Below are 26,129 nucleotides of genomic sequence, written 5' to 3'. Positions count from 1 at the left end.
GGAGCTTAGATGATTTTATCCATCTATGCAGAGACATAGATACTCCCCCTGTGGTGGGACAGACAATTGATTCTGCCCCTAGGGAAGTTCCAGGCAAAGCTAGATCTAGAAATTGTTTTCATTGTGGGAAGCCAGGGCATATTAAAAGAGACTGCCCTGCTGCTAAGGGGCAGTTGATCCGTCCAGGAGAAGCCCAGGTATCTGCCCCAAATGTCATAAAGGAGCACACTGGGCCAGCAACTGTCAGTCTAAAACCGACAGTCAGGGTACTCCCATCCCAGCGTCGGGAAATGGGAGGAGGGGCCAGCCTTGGGACCCGAAAATGCAAGTGTACAGGGCTGTGAGTGCACCAGGCGCTCAGATCAGATACGTTTCTCAAAGAAACGTCTTACTGTCTGTGACCTTGCTCGAGGCACCTCAGGAAGTGCAGGATTAGCTCTCTGCACCTCTGCCTGAGCGGTATTGACCCCGCAAATGGGAGTGCAGGCCTTAGGGACTGGAGTATTTGGACCTATTCCAGAGGGCTCGGTGGGTTAGTCTTGGGCAGAAGCAGCTCTGTGCTTAAGGGAATTAAGATTTCACCAGTAATTATAGATTGTCATTATACGGGAGAAATCAAAATTATGGTTGAAGCCGCTGTGGGGGTCCTTATAGTTCCCCGAGGGGAGAGAATAGCTCAACTGGTGCTTTTACACAGTTTTCACTCTGCTAATTGGTTCAGTAAACAAGAACAAGGAGACAAAAGGTTTGGCTCTGAGGGATCCCCTGGAGTGTACTGGATCTCTAGCTTAGAGAACTGCCCCACACTCACTTTAACTATCTGTGGGAAAAAATTTCCAGGCCTTCCGGATACGGGGGCTGACTCTTCTGTGGTTGCTAAGAAGCACTGGCCCACTGCCTGGCCTTTACAGCCAGCCTCCACTGCGTTGCAGGGGGTTGGAATAGCCAGCTCTCCAGAGTGCAGTATGCAATATCTAGATTGGGAGGGTGATGAGGGCCATAAGGGCATTTTTAAACCATTTGTCCTGGAACACCTTCCTCTTAATTTGTGGGGGAGAGATGTTTTACAGGCTATGGGGGCAGTTCTGACCACAGAACCTGTGCAGCACATGCTAGCTAACCAGGGCTTTGTCCACGGTCGGGGTCTGGGCAAAAATCTCCAAGGGGATGTGCAGATGTTAGCTGACAAGAACTTGATCCAGCAATTACCTTGACAGCATACAGGGCTAGGAAATTTTTCCTAGGGGCCATGGCAGAGCAGCTAGAATGCATTTCTATTAAATGGAAAACTAAAATACCTGTTTGGATAGAGCAATAGCCCCTGAGTAAGGAGAAAATACTGGCTGCTCAGACATTGGTCCAGGAACAGCTGGAGGCTGGGTGTATCATCCCTTCCACCTTCCCATGGAACACTCCTATTTTTGTTGTGAAGAAAATGTCGGGTAAATGGAGGTTGCTTCAAGATCTTAGAGCTGTAAATGATTGCATGGAGGTCATGGGAACCACCCAACCAGGATTGCCACAACCTGTGGGTATTCCTGCAGGATACCATCTGTTAGTTATTGACATGAAGGATTGTTTTTTCATCATTCCCTTGCATCCAAAAGACTCTGATAAGTTTGCTTTCAGTGTACCTTCTACAAATCTCATAGAGCCATACAAGCATTACCAGTGGGTAACCCTCCCTCAGGGTATGGCATGCAGCCTGGTCATTTGTCAGGTGTTTGTGGCACAGGTTATTTCCCCAATAAGACAAAAATATCCTCAACTGTATATAATGCACTATATGGACGACATCCTCTTAGCAGGACAGGACCCAGAAATAGTTCTTGAGGCTTTTGCTGACTTGCAAGAGTGTCTAGCACATGCTGGGTTGGTGATTGCTTCTGATAAGGTCCAGCAGCAATTTCCGTATCAGTGTTTGGGACATCAGTTATTACAGGCAGGAGTGAAACCCCAGAAAGTTACTCTTCACTTAGATAAATTACAAACTTTAAATGATTTTCAAAAGTTGCTTGGGGACCTCAATTGAGTCCAGCCTAGTCTGGGAATTCCTACCGGGGTCCTAAAGCTGATTTTTGACATCCAGCAGGGAAATCCAGACCCAACTTCCTTTCATGAGTTGACACCCCAGGCAAGGTAGTGTATTACTTTAATTGAAGAAAAGCTTGCCTCTGCTCTTGTTCATTATGTAGACTATAGTCAGCCACTGTTTTTGATAATTATTCCCTCTCAGCATAGTCCTACTGGAGTTTTTTGGCAGACAGGACCCATCCTATGGGTGCATGAACACGTGTTGCCTGTGAAAATTGTTATATCTTATCCATCAGCTGTGCTATGTGTTATTCAGAAAGGGTATAAACTGGGTTTACAAACCTTTGGAATGTTACCTGATAAAGTCATTACATCATACACCCAGGCAGAAATAACTTGGCTGCAGAATTTTGCTGAGAATTGGACCTTATTTTTATGCACCAATCCCTGCAAGTTTGATAATCACTACCCTTCTAATAAGTTAGTCACCTTCTTCAAAAATCATCCAGTGTGTTTCCCTAAAGTTATTTCTTTGCAGCCCCTGGCTGGGGCAAGAATGTGTTTACTGACGGCTCCTTCACTGGGAGAGCTGTGTTGGTCTCTCCACCTGATATTGACACTCCGACCATTGATACTAACTCAGTTCAGGTGACTGAATTATTCGCTGTACAAATGGCCTTAGAAAAATATGCTGACATTCAATTTAACCTTTATACTAACAGTAAGTATACAAGCAAAATTCTTGCGTCTTTAGAAACTGCAGCTTATATTGCTTCTGATTCTTGAGTCCAGACACAGCTTTTGGCTATTCAAACTTTGCTTTGGGCCTGATCTGTTTCCATTTACGTGGGACATTTGTGGGTTTATATAGACTTGCCTGGACCCTTGAGCGAAGGTAATGCTGATCAACTCACTCGCCAAATTTATGCAGTTAGTCAAGATTCTTATGAAGCTGCAAAGAAAGCTCATAATTGCTTTCATTTGAATACTGGGTCTTTAAGATTTCACTTTAAGATATCTCGGGAGCAAGCCACTGATATCGTTAAGAAATGCCCTTGGTACGTGGAACTTTTAACTGTTCCCCATTTGGGAATTAACCCTCGTGGTCTGGCTCCCAATCATTTGTGGCAAATGGATGTTACCCATGTTCCTTCTTTTGGGTGCTTGCAATGTGTTCACGTAACTGTGGACACATATTCCCATCTTATCTTTGCCTCAGATCATAAAGGAGAAAAATTACAGGATGTTAAAAACTACTGTCTTCAGGCTTTTGCATACATGGGAGTCCCCAAAGCTCTGAAAACTGAAAATGGGCCAGCGTATACGAGCACTGGTTTTGTTAAGTTTTGCTCTGAGTTTTCTATTTCTCACAAAACGGGTATACCCCATAACCCCCAAGGACAGGCTATAGTGGAGCAGGTGCATCGCACGCTCAAAGCTTATTTACACAAAACTAAAAAGGGGGATTATGGCTCCACACCCAGGGAGCATTTGTCATTCATTTTATACATTCTAAACTTTCTGACTGTTGATACTCGCTCCCATACCACTCCTGAGCGACATTGGCAGCCTAGTTCCTCCGGAAAGCCTCTTGTTAAATGGAAAAATCTGGCAGACAGCACCTGGTGTGGTCTGGACAATGTTTTGATTTGGGGTAGAGGAGTGGTGTGTGTGTTTCTGCAGGATGCAGACCTCTCCATTTGGGTACCGGAGCAACTGGTGTGGACAGTGGATTCTTCCATCCAGAGGCCTGAGGACCAGACAAAACCAGGAGGTCCAGCAGGCGCTGACTTGTCTGCTGTGGAGTTGGCAGACTCCTGAGAAGCAGTCCAGTGCCTGGAGTACACCTTCCCCAGCTCCCTTCTCATGATCTGTCAGTCATTACTGTGGCTGCCAGAAGTGGGTAGGCTACCGGAATTTCCCCTATTGCTCTTGCTGTGTGCTGTGGGTACCTCCTCAAGGCAGGCTGAAAATGCCATGATCTTTCAAATTGAGCTAAATTTACAATTGAATATGGCAGTTAATCTTTACAGACTGGGTATGGTTGTTTGACCCCTGCTTGGCCAGGATAACATTTGCTGTTTTTCTAGGACCCTAGTATATAATATTTAACAATTGGCTATTAATCATTAATCTAGTTAGCTATACCAGGGGTTCTTTTCACTGGTGCTGAAGTCCTTACTTAAAGGACACCATTCTGAGCAGATGTTTTACTGTCCATTGTGTACATATTGTCCATTGAGTACATACTGTCCATTGTGTACATATTGTCCATTGTGTACATATTGTCCAAAGTGTATATACTGTCCATTGTGTACATACTAATGTGTACATATAGTCCATTGTGTATATACTGTCCATTGTGCACATGCTGTACATTGTGTACATACTGTCCATTGTTAACATACAATTGTGTACATACTGTCCACTGTGTAAATACTATTGTGTTCATGTCTATTGTGTACATACTGTCTATTGTGTACATACTGTCTATTGTGTACATACCGTCTATTGTGTACATACTGTCTATTGTGTTGTGTACATATAATATATTGTGTACATGCTGTCCATTGTGTACATACTGAACATTGTGTACATAATGTCGATTGTGAACATAGTATCCATTGTGTACATACTGTCCATTGTGTACATACTGTCTATTGTGAACATACTGTCTAAAGTGTACATACTGTCCATGGTGTACAGACTGTCCATGGTGTACATACTGTCCAAGGTATAAACAGTCCATGTTGTACACAGTCCATGGTGGACACAATGTCCATGGTGTACATACTGTCCATTGTGTATATACTGTCTATTGTGTTGTGTGCATACTGTCCATTGTGTACATACTGTCTATTGGGTAAATACTGTCCATTGTGTACAAACTGTCCATTGTGTACATATTTTCCATTGTGTACCTACTGTCCATTTTGTACATACTGTCCATTGTGTACATACTGTCCATTGTGTACATATTTTCCATTGTGTACACACTGTCAATTGTGAACATACTGTCCATTGAGTACATATTTCCATTGTGTACCTACTGTCCATTTTGTATATACTGTCCATTGTGTACATACTGTCAATAGTGTGCACAGTGTCTAATGTGTACATACTGTTCATTGTGTATATACTGTCTATTGTGTTGTGTACATACTGTCCATTGTGTACATACTGTCTACTGTGAACATACTGTCAAGCATGTACATACAGTAAATGGTGAACAAAATGTCCATGGTGAACATACTGGTCATGGTGTGCACACTGTCCATAGTGTAAACAATGTCCATGGTGTACACACTGTCCATGGTGTACATACTGTCCATTGTATACATACTGTCCATTGTGTACATAATGTCTATTGTGTACATACTGTCTATTATTTACATACTATGGTATACATACTGTCCATTGTGTATATACTGTCCATTGTGTACATACTGTCTATTGTGTACACATTGTCCATGGTGTACATACTGTCTAATTTGTAAATACTGTCTACTGTGAACATACCGTCCATTGTGTACATACCGTCTATTGTGTACATACTGTCTATTGTATGCATACTGTCCACTGTGTACATTCTGTCTACTGTGTAAATACTGTCTGTTGTGTACATACTGTGTACATACTGCCCATTGTATGCATACTGTCCATTGTGTACAAACTGTCTAGTGGGTACATACAGTCCATTGTGTACATACTGTCTATTGTGTACATACTGTCCATTGTGTACATACTGTCCATTGTATACATTCTGTTCTTTGTGTACATACTGTCCATTGTGTACATCCTGTCTATTGTGTAGAAACTGTACATTGTGTATATACTGCCTCTTGTGTTGTGTACATACTAATCATTGTGTACATACTGTCCATTGTGTACATACTGTTTATTGTGTACATAATGTCCACTGTGAACATACTGTCCATTGTGTGCATATTTTTCATTGTATACTCATTGCCCATGTGTACATAATGTCCATTGAATACATACATTTCGTTGAGTACATACTGTCCATTGTGTACATACTGACCGTTGTGTACATACTGTCTATTGTGTGGTGTTCATAGTGTCCATTTTGTACATAATGACCATTGTGTACATACTTTCTATTATGTAAATACTGTATATTGTGTACACTGGACAGAATGTACACACTGGACACAATATACACACTGGAAAGAATGTACACACTGGACACTCTGTACTCACATGAGAGTCTGTACACACACTGGACAGTCTGTATACACTGGACAGAATGTACACAGTGGACCGTCTGTACAAACGGGGCAGAAGGTACACACTGGACAAAATGTACACACAAGACAGTCTGTAAACAATGGACAGAATGTACACACTGGACAGTCCGTAAACACACAGGACAGAATGTACACACTGAACAGAATGTACACAAACTGGACAAAATGTACACACTGAACAGTCTGTACACACTGGACAGAATGTACACACTGGACAGAATGTCCACAATGGACAGAATATACACACTGGACAGAATGGACAAACTGGACAGTCTGTACACACACTGGACACTCTGTATACACTGGTCAGTCTGCACACACTGGAAAGTCTGTGAACACTGGAAAGAATGTACACACTGGACAGTCTATAATCACTAGACAGAATGTACACACTGGACAGAATGTACACACTAGACAGTCTGTACACACTAGAAACAATATATACACTGGGAAAAATGTACACACTGAACACTCTGTACTCACTGGACAGTCTGTCCACACTGGACAGAATGTACACACTGGACAGAATATACACACTGGACAGTCTCTACACACTGAACAGAATGTACACACTGGACAGAATGTACACCCCGCACAGTCTGTACACACAGGACAGAATGTACACACTGGGCACAATATACACACTGGATAGAAAGTACACACTGGACAGTCTGTACACACTGGACAGAAAATACACACTGGACAGTATGTACACACTGGACAGAATGTACACACTGGACACTCTGGACACACTGGACACTCTGTAAACACTGGACAGTTTGTACACATTTGGACAGACTGTACTCACTGGACAGTGTGTACACCCTGGACAGAATGTACACACTGGACAGTCTGTAAACACTGGACACTCTGTACACAGACTGGACTGAATGTACACATTAGACACAATACACACACTGGACAAAATGTACACAATGGACAGTGTACATACTGGACAGTCTGTACACACTGGACAGAATGCACACACTGGACAGTCTTTACACACTGGAAAGAATGTACACTCTGGACAGAATGCACACACTGGACAGTTGGTATAAACACTGTACAAAATGTACACAGTGGACACAATATAAACATTGGACAGAATGTGCACACTGGACTGTCTGTTCCCAATGGACAGAATGTACACACAAGATAGTCCGTACACACACTGGACAGAATGTACACACTGGACAGAATGTACACACAGTGGAAAAATGTACACAATGAAGAGTCTGTACACTGGAAATAATGTACAAACTGAACAGAATGTACACACAGGATAGTCCGTACACTCACTGGATAGAATGCACACATTGTACAGTCTGGACACACAGGGCAGAATGTAGAAACTGGACAGTCTGAACACACTGGACCGAATGTACACACTTCACAGAATGTAAACACTGGACAGAATGCACGCACTAGGCAGAATGTACACAATGGATAGTCTGTACACACTGGACAGAATGTATACTCTGGACAGTATGTACACACTGAATACAATGTACACTTGGATAAAATATTCACACTGGACAGCATTTACACACTGGACTGTCTGTACACAATGGACCAAATGTACACACTAGACTGTCCGTGCACACACTGGATAGAATATACACACTGGACAGAATGTACACAAACTGGAAAAATGTACACACTGAACAGTCTGTACACACTGGACAAAATGTACACACTGGACAGAATGTACACACTGGACAGGCTGTACACACACTGGACAGAATGGACACACTGGACAGAATGGAGAAACTGGACAGTCTGTCAACACACTAGACACGCTGTACAGACTGTTCGCTCTAAACACACTAGAAAGTCTGTACACACTCTACACAATGAACACACTGGACATTCTCTACATACTAGACAGATTGTTCCCACTGGACAGTCTGTACTCACTGGACAGAATATAACCACTGGTCAGTTTGTACACACTGGACAGAATATACACACTGGACAGTCTGTACACACTGGACAGTCTGTACAAACTGGACACTCTGTACACACTAGACAGAATGTACACACTGGACTGTCTGTACACATTGGACAGAATGTACATACAGAAAAGAATATCCACACGGGACACTCTGTACACAGTGGACAGATTGTAAACACTGAAGAGAATGTACACACTGTACAGAATGTACACCCTGCACAGTCTGTATACACTGGACAGAATGTACACACTGGGCACAATATACACAGGGGACAGAATGTACACAGTGGACAGTCTGTACACACAGGACAAAATGTAAACACTGAACAGTCTGTACACACTAGACAGAATGTACAAACTGGACACTCTGTATACACTGGACACTCTGTGCACACTGGACAGTCTGTACAAACTGGACAGAATGTACTCACTGGACAGTCTGTACACTATGGACAGATGTACACACTGGATAGTCTGTACACACTGGACACTCTGTACAAACTTTACAGTCTGTACACACTGGAAAGAATTTACCACCTGGAAAGTCTGTACACATACTGGAGAGTCTGTACACACTTGACAGGATGTGAACACTGAACAGTCTATACACACTGGACAGTCTGTACACATGGACAGAATGTACACTTTGGACAGAATGTACATACTGGACAGAATGTACACACAGGACAGTCTGTACACACTGGACAACATGTAAACACGGGACTGTCTCTGCACAGTGCCCAGTCTGTACACAGACTGGACAGAATGTACACACTGTACAGAATGTACAGACTGGAAAGTCTGTACACACTGGACAGAAGGTACAGATTGGGCAGTCTGTACACACTGGACAGAATGTAAACTCTGGACAGAATGTACACTCTGGACAGTCTGTATACATACTGTACACATTATACAAAGGGACACAATATACAGACTGGACAGAATGTACACACTGGAATGTCTCTACACAATGGACAGAATGTACACACAGGACTGTCCGAACACACACTGGACAGAATGTGTACACTGGACAGAATGTACAAACACTGGAGAAAATGTACACACTGAACAGTCTGTACACACTGGAAAGAATGTACACACTGGACAGAATATACACACTGGACAGGCTGTACACACAATGGACAAAATGTACACACTGGACAGAATGGACACACTGGACAGAATGGAGAAACTGGACAGTCTGTACACAAAGTAGACATGCTGTACACACTGGTCAGTCTAAACACACTAGAAAGTCTGGACAAACTCGACACAATGAACAGAATGGACAGTCTCTATACACTAGACAGATTGTTCCCACTGGACAGTCTGTACACACTGGAGAGAATGTGCACACTGGACAGTCTGTACACACTGAACAGAGTATACACACTGGACAGTCTGTACACACTGGACACTCTGTACACACTAGACAGAATGTACACACTGGACAGTTTGTACACACTGGACAGAATGTACATACTGCTGAGAATATCTACCTGGGGCACTCTGTAAACAGTGGACAGATTGTACACACTGTACAGAATGTACACACTGTACAGAATGTACACACTGCACAGTCTGTACACACTGGACAGAATGTACACACTGGGCACAATATACACACTGGACAGAATGCACACAATGGAAGTTCTGTACACACAGGGCAGAATGTAAACACTGGACAGTCTGTACACACTGGACAGAATGTACAAACAGGACACTCTGTGCACACTGGACACTCTGTGCACACTGGACAGTCTGTAAACACTGGACAGAATGTACACACTGGACACTCTGTACACACTGGACACTCTGTACAAACTTTACAGTCTGTACACACTGGAAAGAATTTACACACTGGAAAGTCTGAACACATACTGGAGAGTCTGTACACAGTGGACAAAATGTAAACACTGGACAGTCTGTACACACTGGAGAGTCTGTACACACAATGGATAGATTGTACACTTTGGACAGAATTTACATATTGGACAGCATGTAATGTCCAATGTACATGTCCAATGTACACAATGGACAGTGTACACAATGGACAGCATGTAAACAAGGGACCGTCTCTACACAGTGCCCAGTCTGTACACAGTCTGGACAGAATGTACAAACTGTTCAGAATGTACAGACTGAAAAGTCTGTACACACTGGACAGAATGTACAGACTGGGCAGTCTGTACACACTGGACATAATGTACACACTGGACATCTGTACACACACTATAGAGAATGTACATACTTGACAATATGTACACACTGGACACAATAAACACTGGAAGGAATATACACACTTTAAACTCTGTACTCCCAGGACTGTCTGTACACATACTGGACAGTCTGTACACACTGAACAGAATGTACACAGTGGATAGTCTGTACACACGGGACAGAATGTACACACTGGACAGAATGTCAATAGTGGAAAGAGTGTACACACTGGACAGTCTGTACATACTGGACAGAATGTACACACTGCACAGTCTGTACACACTGGAGACAATGTACACACTGGATACAATATACACACTTGACAGAATGTACACACTAGACAGAATGTAATATTAGACAGAATGTACACACTGGACAGTCTGTACCCAATGGACCGAATGTACACACTGGACACAATGTTCACACTGTACAGAATGTACACACTGGACAGTCTGTACACACTGGACAGAATGTACACTCTGGATCGTCTGGACACACTGGGCAGAATGTACACACTGGTAAGAATGTACACATGGGACACTCTGTACACACTGGACAGAATGTAGACACTAAACAAAATGTAGACCCTGGACAGTTTGTACACACAGGAGAATGTACACACTGGACTTCTGTACACACTAGACAGAATGTAAACTCTGGACAGAATGTACACACTGGAGAGAATCGACAAACTAGACAGTCTGTACACAATCTGCATACTCTGTACATACTATACAATCTGTAAGCACTGGACAGAATGTACGTACTGGACAGAATGTACACAGTGGACAGTCTGTTCACATTGGACCTAACGTACACTCTAGACAGAATGTACACACTGTACAGTCTGTACACACACTGTAAACCATTTAAACACTGGACACAATATACACATTGGACGGAATCTACACACTGGATAGAATGTACACACACTCGTCAAAATGTACACAATGAACAGTCTATACACACTGGACAGAACGTACACACTGAACAGTCTCTACACACACTGGGTAGAATGTACACACTAGATAGAAAGGACACATTGGACAGAATGGACAAACTAGACAGTCTGTACACACAGTAGACAGTCTGTACACACTGGTCCATCTGCACATACTCGAAAGTCTGTACACACTGGACAGAATGTACACACTGGACAGTCTCTAACCACTAGAAAGAACTTACCCACTGGATAGAATGTACACACTGCACGGTCTGGGCACACTGGTCAGAATGTACACACTGGACAGTCTGTACTCACTGGACAGCATTTACACTCTGGAGAGTCTGTTAACACTGGACATCTGTACACAGACCGAAAAGAAATAACACACTGGAAAGAATGTACACACTTTACTCTTGGTACACATTGGCCAGAATGTACACAGTGGACAGAATACACACACTGGACAGTCTGTACACACTGGACAGAATGTACACACTGGAGAGAATGTACACACAGGACAGTCTGTATACACACTGTACACAATGTACACATTGGACACAATATACACACTCTACAGAATGTATATACTGGACAGCCTACACAATTGACAGAATGTACACACTGGACAGAATGTACTCACACTGGACAAAATGTAACTGGAAGGTCTGTACACACGGGACAGAATGTACACACTGGACAGCCTGTACACACTGGACAGAATGTACACACTGGACAGCCTTTACAAACTGGACAGTCTGTACACACTGGACAGAATGTGCACACTTGACAGTATGAACACACTGGACAAAATGTACACACTGGACAGTCTGTACACACTGGAGAGAATGTACAACTGGACACTATGTACACACTGGACACAATGTACACACTCTACAAAATGTACACACTGGACAGAAAGACCACAAAGGACAGTCTGTATACACACTGTACACAATGTGCACACTGGACACAATATAAACACTGGACAGAATGTACACACTGGACGGAATGTACACACACTGGACAAAATGTACACACTGGACACTCTTTGCACACTGGACAAAACGTACACAATGGACAGAATATACACACTAGACAGTCTGTACACACACTAAACAAAATGTTCACAATGGACACAATAAAAACTGGAAAAAATGTCAACACTGGACAGTCAATACAGATTGGACAGTCTGTACACACATTGGCCAGATGTACACATTAAAGAGAAGTTGCACATGTGACAGTCTGTACACAATGGACAGCATTTACACACTGGACATTCTGTTGACACTGGACAGTCTGTACACAGACCGGACAGAAATAACACACTGGAAAGAATGTACACTCTGGAGAGTGTGTACACACTGGAGAGTCTGTATACACACTGTACACAATGTGAACACTGGACACAATATACACACTCTACAGAATGTACATACTGGACAGTCTGTACACAATGGACAGTATGTACACACTGGACAGAATGTACTCACACTGGACAAAATGTAAATGGAAAGTCTGTACACACTGGACAGAATGTACACACTGGACAGTCTGTACACACGCTAGACAGAATGTACACAGTTTACAGAATGTACACACAGGACAGTCTGTGCACTCTGGGTAGAATGTACACACTGGACAGCCTGTACACACTGGACAGAATGTACCCACTGGACATGCTGTACACACTGGACAGTCTGTATACTCTGGGCAGAATGTACACACTGGACAGCCTGTACACAATAGACAGAATGTACCTACTGGACATGCTGTACACACTGGACATAATGTACACACTGGACAGAATGTACACTCTGGACAGTATGAGAACACTGGAGAGAATGTACACACTGGACACTCTGTACACAATGGACACTCTGTACACACTGGAGAGAATGTACATGCTGGACAGTCTGTATACACATGCTACATAATGTACACACCGGATACAATATACACACTCTACAGAATGTACACACTGGACAGTCTGTACACACTGGACAGAATGTACACACTGGACAGAATGCACACACACTGGACAAAATGTAACTGGACAGTCTCTACACACTGGCCAGAGTGTACACACTTTACAGTCTGTACACATGCTGGACCCAATTTACACACTGGAGAGACTGTGCACACTGGAAACTCTGCACACATTAAACACTGTACACACTGGAGAGTCTGTACAAACTAGACAGAATGTACACACTGGACAGTCTGTATACTCTGGACACAATTTACACACTGGAGAGAATGTGCACACTCGAAACTCTGTACACATTGGACACTCTGTACACACTGGACAGTCTGTGCCCAATGGACACTCTGTACACACTGTACAGTCTCTACATATGGGACAGAATGTACATACTCTACAGTCTGTGTACACTGGACACTCTGTACACACTGGATACAGTGAAAACACTGGACAGTCTGTACACACTGCACAGAATGTACACACTGGACAGTCAGTACAAACTAGGCAGAATGTACACACTGGACAATCTGTACACACTGGACAGAATGTTCACATTGGACAGTCTGTATACACTGGACAGAATGTACACACTGGACAGAATTTGCACACTGGACAGTATGAACACACTGGACAGAATGCACACACTGGACAGTCTGTACACACTGCACAGCATGTACACTCTTGACAGAATGTATTCACTGGACAGTTGTATACACTGGACAAAATGTACACACTGGACACTCTGTACACTCTGGACAGTCTATACACACTGAAGAGTCTGTAGGCACTGGAAAGAATGTACACACTGGACAGAATGTACACACTGGACAGTCTGCCAACACTAGACAGAATGTACACACTGGAGTGTCTGTACACACTGGAAAGAATGTACACTCTGGACAGAATATACACACTGGACAGTCTATACATACTGGACCAAATGTACACATTGGACAGAATGTAAACACTGAATAGTCTGTACACACAAGACACTCTGTACACACTGTACAGTCTTTGCACAAGGATAGAATATACTCACTGGACAGTCTGAGCACACACTGTACAGAATATGCACACTAGACAGAATGTACACACTGGACACAATATACACAATGGAAAGAAAGTACACAGTGGACACTCTGTACTCACTGGACAGTCTGTACACACACTGGACAGTCTGTACACACTGGACAGAATGTACACTCTGGAAAGAATATACACAATGGACAGAATGGAAAACTGTACAGCTTGTACACACACTGGACACTCTGTACACAATGAAGCAGATTGTACACACAGGACAGAATGTACGTACTGGACAGAATGGACACAATGGACAGCCTGTACACACTGGAAAGAATGTACACATTAGACAGCCTGTACACACATTGTATACAATGTACAAACTGGACACAATATACACACTGGACACAATGTACACCCTGGACATCCTGTGCACACTGGAGAGAATGTACACACTGGAGAGAATGTACAAACTGGACAGTGTGTACACACGCTGTACATAATGTACACACTGGACAGAATTTACAGATTGGACACAAAAAACAGTGGAAAGAATGTACACACTGGACACTCTGTACTCACTGGACAGTCTGTACACACACTGGACAGCCTGTACACAGTGGACAGAATGTACACACTGGACATGCTGTACACACTGGACGTGCTGTACACACTGGGCAGAATGTACAGACTGGACAGGATGAACACACTGGACAGAATGTACACACTGGACAGTCTGCACACAATGGACAACCTGTACACACTGGACAGAATGTACACACTGGACAGTCTGTATACAAACGGTATACAATATACACACCTGATACAATATACACACTCCAGAGAATGTACGCACTGGACAGTCTGTTCACACTGGACAGAATGTACACACTGGAGAGAATGTAAACACACTGGACAAAATGTAACTGGACAGTCTCGACACACTGGACAGAATTTACACACTTTACAGTCTGTACACACTGGACAGTCTCTACACACTGGAAAGTCTGTATGTACTGGACAGTCTGTACACACTGGAAAGAATGTTCTAAGTGGAGAGTCTGTACACACTGGTCAATCTGTATACAGTATACAGACTGTACACACTGAACAGAATGTACACACTGGACAGAATGTACACACTGGACAGTTTCTACACACTGGACAGTCCTAGACATTGTACAGTATGTACACCCTGGACAGACTGTACACCCTGGACAGTCTGTTAACACTGTGCTGTCTAGACACACTGGACACTCTGAACACACTGGACAGAACATACACACTGGAAAGTCTCTACACACTGGAAAGTCTGTACACACTGGACAGTCTGTATACACTGGACAGTCTGTATATACTGGACAGAATGTACACACTGAATAGAATGTACACACTGGTAAATCAGTACACACTGGACAGTCTGTATACATTAGACAGCATGTACACACTGAACAGTCTCTACACACTGTACAGAATGTACACACGTTAAAATCTGAACACAATGTAAAGTCTCAACACACTGGACAGTCTGTAAATACTGGACAGTCTGTACACAATGAACAGTCCGTATACACTTGACAATCTGTACACACTGGACAGAATGTACACACTGGACAAAATGTACACACTGGTAAATTAGTACACACTGGACAGTCTGTAAACCCTGGACAGTCTGTACACACTGGACACTCTGTACACCCTGGACAGTCTGTACACACTGGAAAGAATGTACTTAGTGCACAGTCTGTACACACTGGACTGTCTGTTTACAGTGGACAGTCTCTACACATTGGACAGAATGTACACACTGGACAGACTGTACACACTGGACAGTCTGTTAACACTGAACAGTCTAGACACACTGGAAAGTCTGTCCACACGGGACAGAACGTACACACTGGACAGTTTTGACAAACTGGAAAGTCTGTACACACTAGAAAGAATGTTCTTAGTGGACAGTCTGTACACACAGGACAGTCTGTATACTGTGGAGAGTCTGTACAAATTGGACAGACTGTACACAGTGGAGTTAATGTACACAGTGGACAGTTTCTACACACTTGACAGTCTCTAGACATTGGACAGATTGTTCACCCAGGACAGACTGTAAACACTGGACAGTCAGTTAACACTGAAAAGTCTAGACACACTGGACAGTCTGTACACAATGCACATCACGTAGACATTGGACAGTCTCTAAACACTGGAAAGTCTGTCCACACTAGACAGTCTGAATACACTCGAGAGTCTGTACACACTGGGTAGTCTGTACACACTGGACAGAATGTTCACACTGGACAGTCTTTATACATTGGACAGAATGTACAAACTTTAAAATCTGAACACACTGGAAAGTTTCTACATACTGGACAGTCTGTACACACTGGACTGTCTGTATACACATGACAGTCTCTACACATTGGACAGAATGTACACATTGGACACAATGTACAAACTGGTAAATCAGTACACACCGGACAGTCTGTAAACCCTAGACCGTTTGTACACACAGGACAGTCTGTACACACTGGACAGTCTGTACACACTGGAAGGAATGTACTTAGTGGACAACTTGTACACACTGGACAGTCTGTATACAGTGGACAGTCTCTACACCTTTGACAGAATGTGCACACTGGACAGTCTGTTAACACTGAACAGTCTAGACATACTGGACAGTATGTAAACATGGGACAGAATGTACATATTGGACAGTATCTACACACTGGAAAGTCTGTACACACTGGACAGTCTGTACACACTGGAAAGAATGTTCTTAGTGGACAGTCTGTACACATTGAACTATCTGTATACAGTGGACAGCCTGTACACACTGTACAGAATGTACACACTGGACAGTTTCTACACACTGGACAGTCTCTATACATTGTACAGAATGTACACCCTGGACAGACAGTACACACTGGACAGTCTTTTAACACTGAACAGTCTAGACACACTGGACAGTCTGTACACACTGGACAGAACGTACACACTGGAGAGTATCTAAACACTGGAGAGTCTGTACACACTGGACAGAATGTACACACTGGACAGAATGTACACAGTTGACAAAATGTACACAAAGGTAAATCAGTACAAACAGGACAGTCTGTACACACTGGACAGAAGTCACACACTGGAGAGTCTCTACACACTGGACAGAATGTACACACTGGATAGAATGTACACAATGGACAGTCTCTACACACTGAACAGAATGTACACATTAGACACAATGTACACACTAGACAGACTGTATACACTGGACAGTCTGTTAACACTGAAGAGTCTAGACACACTGGACAGTTGTACACACGGGACAGAACGTACAAACTGGAAAGTTTCGACAAACTGGAAAGTCTGTACACACTGGACAGTCTGTACTCACTGGAAAGAATGTTTGTAGTGGAAAGTCTGTACACACTGGACAGTCTCTACACACAGGAAAGTCTGTACACACTGGACAGTCTCTACACACTGGAAAGAATGTTCTTAGTGGACAGTCTGTACACACTGGACACTCTGTATACAGTTCACAGTCTGTACACACTGGACACTCTGTTTATAGTTCACAGTCTGTACACACTGGACAGAATGTACAGACTTGACAGTTTCTACACACTCGACAGTCTCTAGACATTGTACATAATATACACCCCGGAGAGAGAGTACACAGTGGACAGTCTGTTAACAATGAACAGTCTAGACACACTGGATAGTCTGTACACACTGGACAGTCTGTACACACTGGAAAGTCTGTACACACTGGACAGTTTGTATACACTGGACAGTCTGTATACACTGAACCGTCTAGACAAAATGGAGAGTCTGTACACACTGGACAGAACGTACACACTGGACAGTCTCTACACACTGGAAAGTCTGTACACACTGGAAAGAATGCACTTGATAGAGAGTCTGTACACACTAAACAGTCTGTATACAGTGGACAGTCTGTACACACTGGACAGAATGTACACACTGGACAGAATGTACACACTGGACAGTCTCCACATACTGGACAAAATGTACACACAGGAAAATCTGAACAAACTGGACAGTCACTACACATTGGACAGTCTGTACACACTGAACAGTCTCTATACACTGGACAGTATCTACACACTGGACAGTCTGTACATACTGGGCAATATATATACACTGGACAGAATGTACACACTGGACAGTCTCTACACACTGGACAGAATGCACACATAGAAAATCAGAACACATTGGACAGTCACTACACACTGGACAGTCTGTACAGTGTGGACAGTCTGCATATACTGGACAGTCTGTACACAATCGAGAGTCTGTACATACTGGACAGTTTGTATACATTGGACAGTGTGTACACACTGGACAGTCTGTATACATTGGACATCCTGTACACACTGGACAGTCTATATTCAGTGGACAATTTGTAAACACTGGACAGTCTGTACACACTGGAGAGACTCCACACACTGGACAGTCTGTACAACCTGGACAGAAGGCACACCCTGGAGAATTTCTACACACAGGACAGTCCGTACACACTGTACAGTCTGTATACACTGGACAGTCTGTACCAACTGGACAGTCTGCATACACTGGACAGTCTGTACACACTGGACATAACATACACAATGGACAGTCTCTACACACTGGAAAGTCTGTAAACACAAGATAGTCTGTATATACTGGACAGTCTTTATACATTGGACAGATTGTACACAGTGGACAGAATGTACACACTGTACAGAATAAACCCACTGGACAGTCTGTACACATTGAACAGTCTCTAAACACTGGACAGAATATACACAGTGGACAGACTGTACACACTGACAGTCTGTAATCACTGAAGAGTCTCTACACCCTGCACAGAATGTACACACTGGACATTCTCTACACACTGGACAGTCTGCACACACTGGAGAGTCTGAATACACTGGACTGTATAACACACTTGACAGTCTGTACACACTGGGCAGACTGTACATACTGGACAGTCTATATACACTGGACAGTCTGTACACACTGTACAGTCTGTACACACTGGAAAGACTCCACACACTGGACAGTCTGTACAACTTGGACATAATGTACACCCTGGACAGTTTCTACACACAGGACAGTCTGCACACACTGTACAGTCTGTGTACACTGTAAAGTCTGTACAAAATGAACAGTCTGTATACACTGGACAGTCTGTACACACTGGACAGAATGTACACACTGGACAGTTTGTACACCCAGGAAGGAATGTACACACTGAATACAATGTACACACTCTACAGTCTGTACACACTGGACAGTATGTATACACTGGAGAGTCTGTACACACTGGACAGAATGTACAAACTCGACAGAATGTAAACATTAGACAGAATGTACATACTGGACAGTCTGTATACACTGGACAGTCTGTACTCACTGGACAGAATGTACACAGTGTAATGAATGTACACACTGGTAAATCAGTACACACTGGACATTCTATAAACACTGGACAGTCTAACAAACTGGACAGTCTTTACACACTGGACAGTCTGTTGACACTGGAAAGTCTGTATACACTGGACAGTCTGTAAACACTGGACAGTCTGTACACACTTGAAAAAATGCACTTAGTGGGCAATCTGTACAAACCAGACAGGCTGTATACAGTGGAAAGTCTCTATACGATGGACAAAATGTACACACAAGACAGACTGTACACACTGAACAGTCTGCTAACATTTAACAGTCTAGACACACTGGACATTCTGTAAAGACTGGACAGAAGGTACATACTGGACCGTCCCTACACACTGTAAAGTCTGTACACACTGGAAAGTCTGAACACACTGGAAAAAATGTTCTTAGTGGACAGTCTTTACACATTGGACATTCTCTACACACTGGAAAGTCGGTACACATTGGACAGTCTGTACACACTCAAAAGAATGTTCTTAGTGGACAGTCTGTAAACACTGGACAGTCTGTATACTGTGGACAGTCTGTAAACACTGGACAGAATGTACAAACTGGAGAGAATATACACACTGGACAGTTTCTACACACTGGACATTCTCTAGACATTGTACAGAATGTACACCCTGGATAGACTGTACACACTGGACAGTCTGTTAACACTGAACAGTCTAGACACACTGGACAGTCTATACAAACTGGACCGAACGTACACACTAAACAGTCTCTACTCACTGGAATGTCTGCACACACTGTACAGATCGTATACACTGTACAGTCTGTAACAGTGGACAGAATGTACAAACTGGACAGAATGTACACACAGGTAAATCAGTACACCCTGGAGAGTCTGTACACACTGGACAGAAGGTACACACTGGAGAGTCTCTACACACTGGGAGGTCTGTACACACTGGACAGTCTGTATACACTTGAGAGTCTCTACACACTGGACAGAATGTACACACTGGACTGAATGTACACACTCAAAAATCAGGACACAGTGGACAGTCTTTAAACACTGGATAGTCTGTACACACTGGACACTCTGTACACTCTGGACAGTCTGTACTCACACTGGACAGAATATACACACTGGACAGAATGTACACACTGGACACTCTGTACACACTGTACAATCTGTACACACTGAAAAGAATGTACACACTGGACTGTCTGTACCCACACTGAACAGAATGGACACACTGAACAGTCTGCAGACACACTGGTTAGAATGTACATACTGGAAATAATGTACACACTGGCCAGTCTGTACACATTATACAGTCTGTACACTCTGGAGAGTCTGTAAACACTGTACAGAACGTACACACTGGACAGTCTCTACACACTGGAAAGTCTGTACACACTGGACAGGTTGTATACACTGGACAGTAACTACACACTCGACAGTCTGTAGACGCTGGAAAGAATGGTCTTAATGGACAGTCTGTACACACTGTACAATCTGTATACAGTGGACAGTCTGTACACACTGGACAGAATGTACAAACTGGACAAAATGTACACAATGGACAGTCTGTACACACTGAACAGTCTAGACACACTGGACAGTCTGTACACCCTTTATCGAACGTCCACACTGGACAGTCTCTACACACTGGAAAGTCTGTACACACTGGACAGTCTGTATACACTGAACAGTCTGTACATACTGGACAGAATGTACATACTGGACAGAATGTACACACTGGTAAATCAGTACACATTGGACAGTCAGTTCACACTTGAGAGAATGTACACACTGGACACTCTCTAAACACTGGACAGAATGTACACACTTTAAAATCTGAACACACAGGAAAGTCTTTACACACTGGACAGTCTGTAAACACTGGACAGTCTGTACACACTGGAGAGTCCTATACAGAGGACAGTCTCTACACTCTGGACAGAATGTACACATTGGAAAATTTGAACACATGGGACCATCTGTATAAACTGGACAGTCTTTACAAACTGGACAGTCTGTACATACTGGACAGTCTATATACACTGGACAGTCTGTACACACAGGACCGTTAGTATACACAGGACAGTCTGTGCACAATGGACAGTCTGTGTACACTGGACAGTCTGTACATACTGGACATAACGTACACAATGGACAGTCTCTACACACTGGAAAGTCTGTAAACACAAGACAGTCTGTATATACTGGACAGTCTTTATACATTGGACAGATTGTACACAGTGGACAGAATGTACACACTGTACAGAATAAACACACCTGACAGTCTGTACACATTGAACACTCTCTAAACACTGGCAGAATATACACGTTGGAGAGACTGTACACACTGACAGTCTGTAAACACTGAGGAGTCTCTACACACTGCACAGAATGCACACACTGGACAGTCTCTACACAATGGACAGTCTGTACACACTGGAGAGTCTGAAAGATCTGGACAGTCGGTACACACTGGACAGTATAACACACTTGACAGTCAGTACACACTGGACAGACTGTACATACTGGACAGTCTGTATAAACTAGACAGTATGTACACACTGTACAGTCTGTACACACTGGAAAGACTCCACACACTGGACAGTACGTACAACTTGGACTTAATGTACACCCTGGACAATTTCTACACACAGGACAGTCTGCACACACTGTACAGACTGTATACACTGTAAAGTCTGTACAAACTGGACAGTCTGTATACACTGGACAGTCTGTACACACTGGACAGAATATACACACTGGACAGTCTGTACACACTGGACAGAATATACACACTGGACAGTTTGTACACCCAGGAAGGATTGTACACACTGAATACAATGTACACACTTTACATTCTGTACACACTGGACAGAATGTACAAACTCGACAGAATGTACGCAGTGTAATGAATGTACACACTGGTAAATCAGTACGCACTGGACATACTATAAACACTGGACAATCTAACAAACTGGACAGCCTTTACACACTGGACAGTCTGTAGACACTGGACAGACTCTATACACTGGACAGTCTGTACACACTGGACAGTCTGTACACACTGCACAGTCTGTACACACTGCACAGAATGTACACACTGGACAGTCTGTACACACTGTACAGAATGTATATACTGGATTGAATGTATACACCTGACACTGTCTACATACTTTACAGTCTGTACAAACTGGACACAATGTACACATTGGACATTCTGTACACACTGGACAGTTTCTACACACTGGACAAAACGTACACACTTGAGAGGATGTACACACTGGTTTATTTGTGCACACTGGACCACCTGTAAACACTGGATAGTCTGAACACACAGGACAAACTGTACAAAATGGCCAGAATATACACAGTGGGCAGAATGTACACACTATACAGAATATAGTCACTGGACAGTGTGTACACGCTGGACAGTCTGTCTACACTGGACAGTCTGTATACACTTGACAGTCTGTACACACTGGTCAGTTTGTACACACTGGACAGTTTGTACATGCAGGATGGAATGTACACACTGGTCACAATGTACACAATGGACAGTCTGTACACACTGGACAGTCTGCATTCACAGGACAGTCTGTATCCCCGGGATAGTCTGTTCAAACTGGACAGAAGGTACACACTGGACAGAATGTACACACTAGACAGAATGTACTCACTGGAAAATCTGTACACTGGACAATCTTTAAACGTTGAACAGTCTGTATACAATGGAAAGTCTGTAAACACTAGACTGTCTGTACACACAGGAGAGTCTGTACACACTGGACAGTCTGTATACACTGGACATAATGTACACACTGCACAGATTGTACACACTGGACAGTCTATACACACTGGATAATCTGTACACACTGGTCAGTCTATATACACTGGACAGTCTCTACACACTGGCCGGTCTGTACACACTGGAGAGAATGTACACAGTGGACAGAATATACACACTGGTCAGTCTGAACACAAGGGAAAGTCTGTACACACTGGACAGTCTGTACATTCTGGAGAGTCTGTATACACTGGACAGTCTGTACTCACTAGACAGTCTGTACATATTGGACACTCTGCATACACTGGACGGTCTGTACAGAATGGACAGAATATATACACTGGGCAGAATGTACACACTGGACAGTCTGTACACATTGGATAGTCCGTACATACTGGACAGTCGTTATACACTGGACAATCTATACATAATGGACAGAACGAACACACTGGACAGAATGTACACACTGAACAGAATGTACATACTGGCCAGAATGTATGCACTAGACAGTGGTCAACATACTGGACAATCTGTACACACTGGGCAAAATGTACACCCTGGACATTCTGTACACACTGAACAGTCTTTACACACTAGACAATCTCTAGACACTGAACAGAATGTTCAAACTTGAAAGTTTGTATACAGGGAGAGTCTGTGCACACTGGACAGAATGTACACACTGGAGAATGTACACACTGGTAAATCTGTACACACTGGACAATCAGTAAACACTGGGCAGTCTGACAACACAGGACAGTTTGTACATACTGACAAGATTGTACACAGTGGACAGAATATACACACTGGACAGAAAGCACATACTGGAGAGTCTGTACACACTGGAAAATCTGTAAACACTGGAGGGAATGTACTCACTGGATAGTCTGCACTCACTGGGCAGTCTGTATGCAATAAACAGTCTTACACACTGGACAGAATATACACACTGGACAAAATGTACACACTGGACAGTCTGTACACACTGAACAGTCAGTACAAACTGGACAGAAGGTACACACTGGACTGTTTCTACACACTGAACAGTCTGTACACACAGGACAGTGAGCATACACTGGACCGTCTGTATAAACTGGACAGAATGTACACACTAGACAGAATGTACGCACTAGAAAACCTGTACACACAGGGCAGTCGGTAAACACTGAACAGTCTGTACACACTGGACACTCTGTACACACCCGAAAGAATGTTCACACATGAAAGTCTGTACGCACTGGCAGAATGTACAGAATGGACAGTCTTTATACTCTGGACAGTCTGTAAACACTGGACAGAATGTACACACTGTACAGTTTGTACATAATGGACAGAATATACACACTGGAGAACATATAAACATTGGACAATCCGTACCCTCACTGGACAGAATGTACCACTGCACAGAATGTACACACAGTGGAAAAAAATACACACTGGACAGTCTGTACACACTGGACAGAATGTACACACTAGACGCACTGTACACAGTGGAAAGTCTGTACACAATGGACAGTCTGTACACACAGGACACAATGTACACACTGAACAGAATATATATACTGGGCAGTATGTACACCCTGGACAGTCTGTACACACTGGACAGTCTATACACACTGGACAGAATGTACATACTGGACAGTCTGTAATCACTGGAAGAATGTACACACTGGACAGTATGTAAACACTGGACAGAATGTACACACACTGGAAAGAATTCACAATGTACAGTCTGTACACGCTGGACAGAATGTACACACTAGACACACTGTAAACAGTGGACAGTCTGTACACACTGGACAGAATATACACACTGGGCAGTTTGTACACCCTGGACAGTCTGTACACACTGGACAGAATGTACACAATGGACAGTCTGTACACACTGGAAACTATGTACACTGGACAGTCTGTAGACACTGAACACAATATACACACTGGACAGAATGTACATACTGGACAGTCTGTACACACTGGAAAAATGTACACACTGGACAGTATGTAAACACTGGACAGAATGTACACACACTGGAAAAAATTCACACTGTACAGTCTGTACACACTGATCAAAATATACACACTAGACACACTGTAAACAGTGGACAGTCTGTACACACTGGACAGAATATACACACTGGGCAGTATGTACAACCTGGACAGTCTGTACACACTGGACAGAATGTACACACTGGACAATCTGTACACACTGGAAACTCTCTACACACTGGACAGTCTGTAGACACTGAACACAATATACACACTGGATAGAATATACATACTGGACAGTCTGTACACACTGGATGAATATACACACTGGACAGTATGTAAACACTGGACAGAATGTACACACTGGACAAAATGTACACATTGGACAGAATGTACATACTGGACAATCTATACACACAGGACACTCTCTACACACTGGACAGTCTGTACACACTGGACTGAATGTTCACCGGACACAGTGTGCACTCTGGAC

The sequence above is a fragment of the Myodes glareolus genome, chromosome 21, assembly GCF_982192425.1.
Source record: "Myodes glareolus chromosome 21, mMyoGla1.1, whole genome shotgun sequence".
Taxonomy (NCBI): domain Eukaryota; kingdom Metazoa; phylum Chordata; class Mammalia; order Rodentia; family Cricetidae; genus Myodes; species Myodes glareolus.
The sequence above is the reverse complement of the archived record's forward strand: the minus strand, read 5'-3'. Positions refer to the sequence as shown.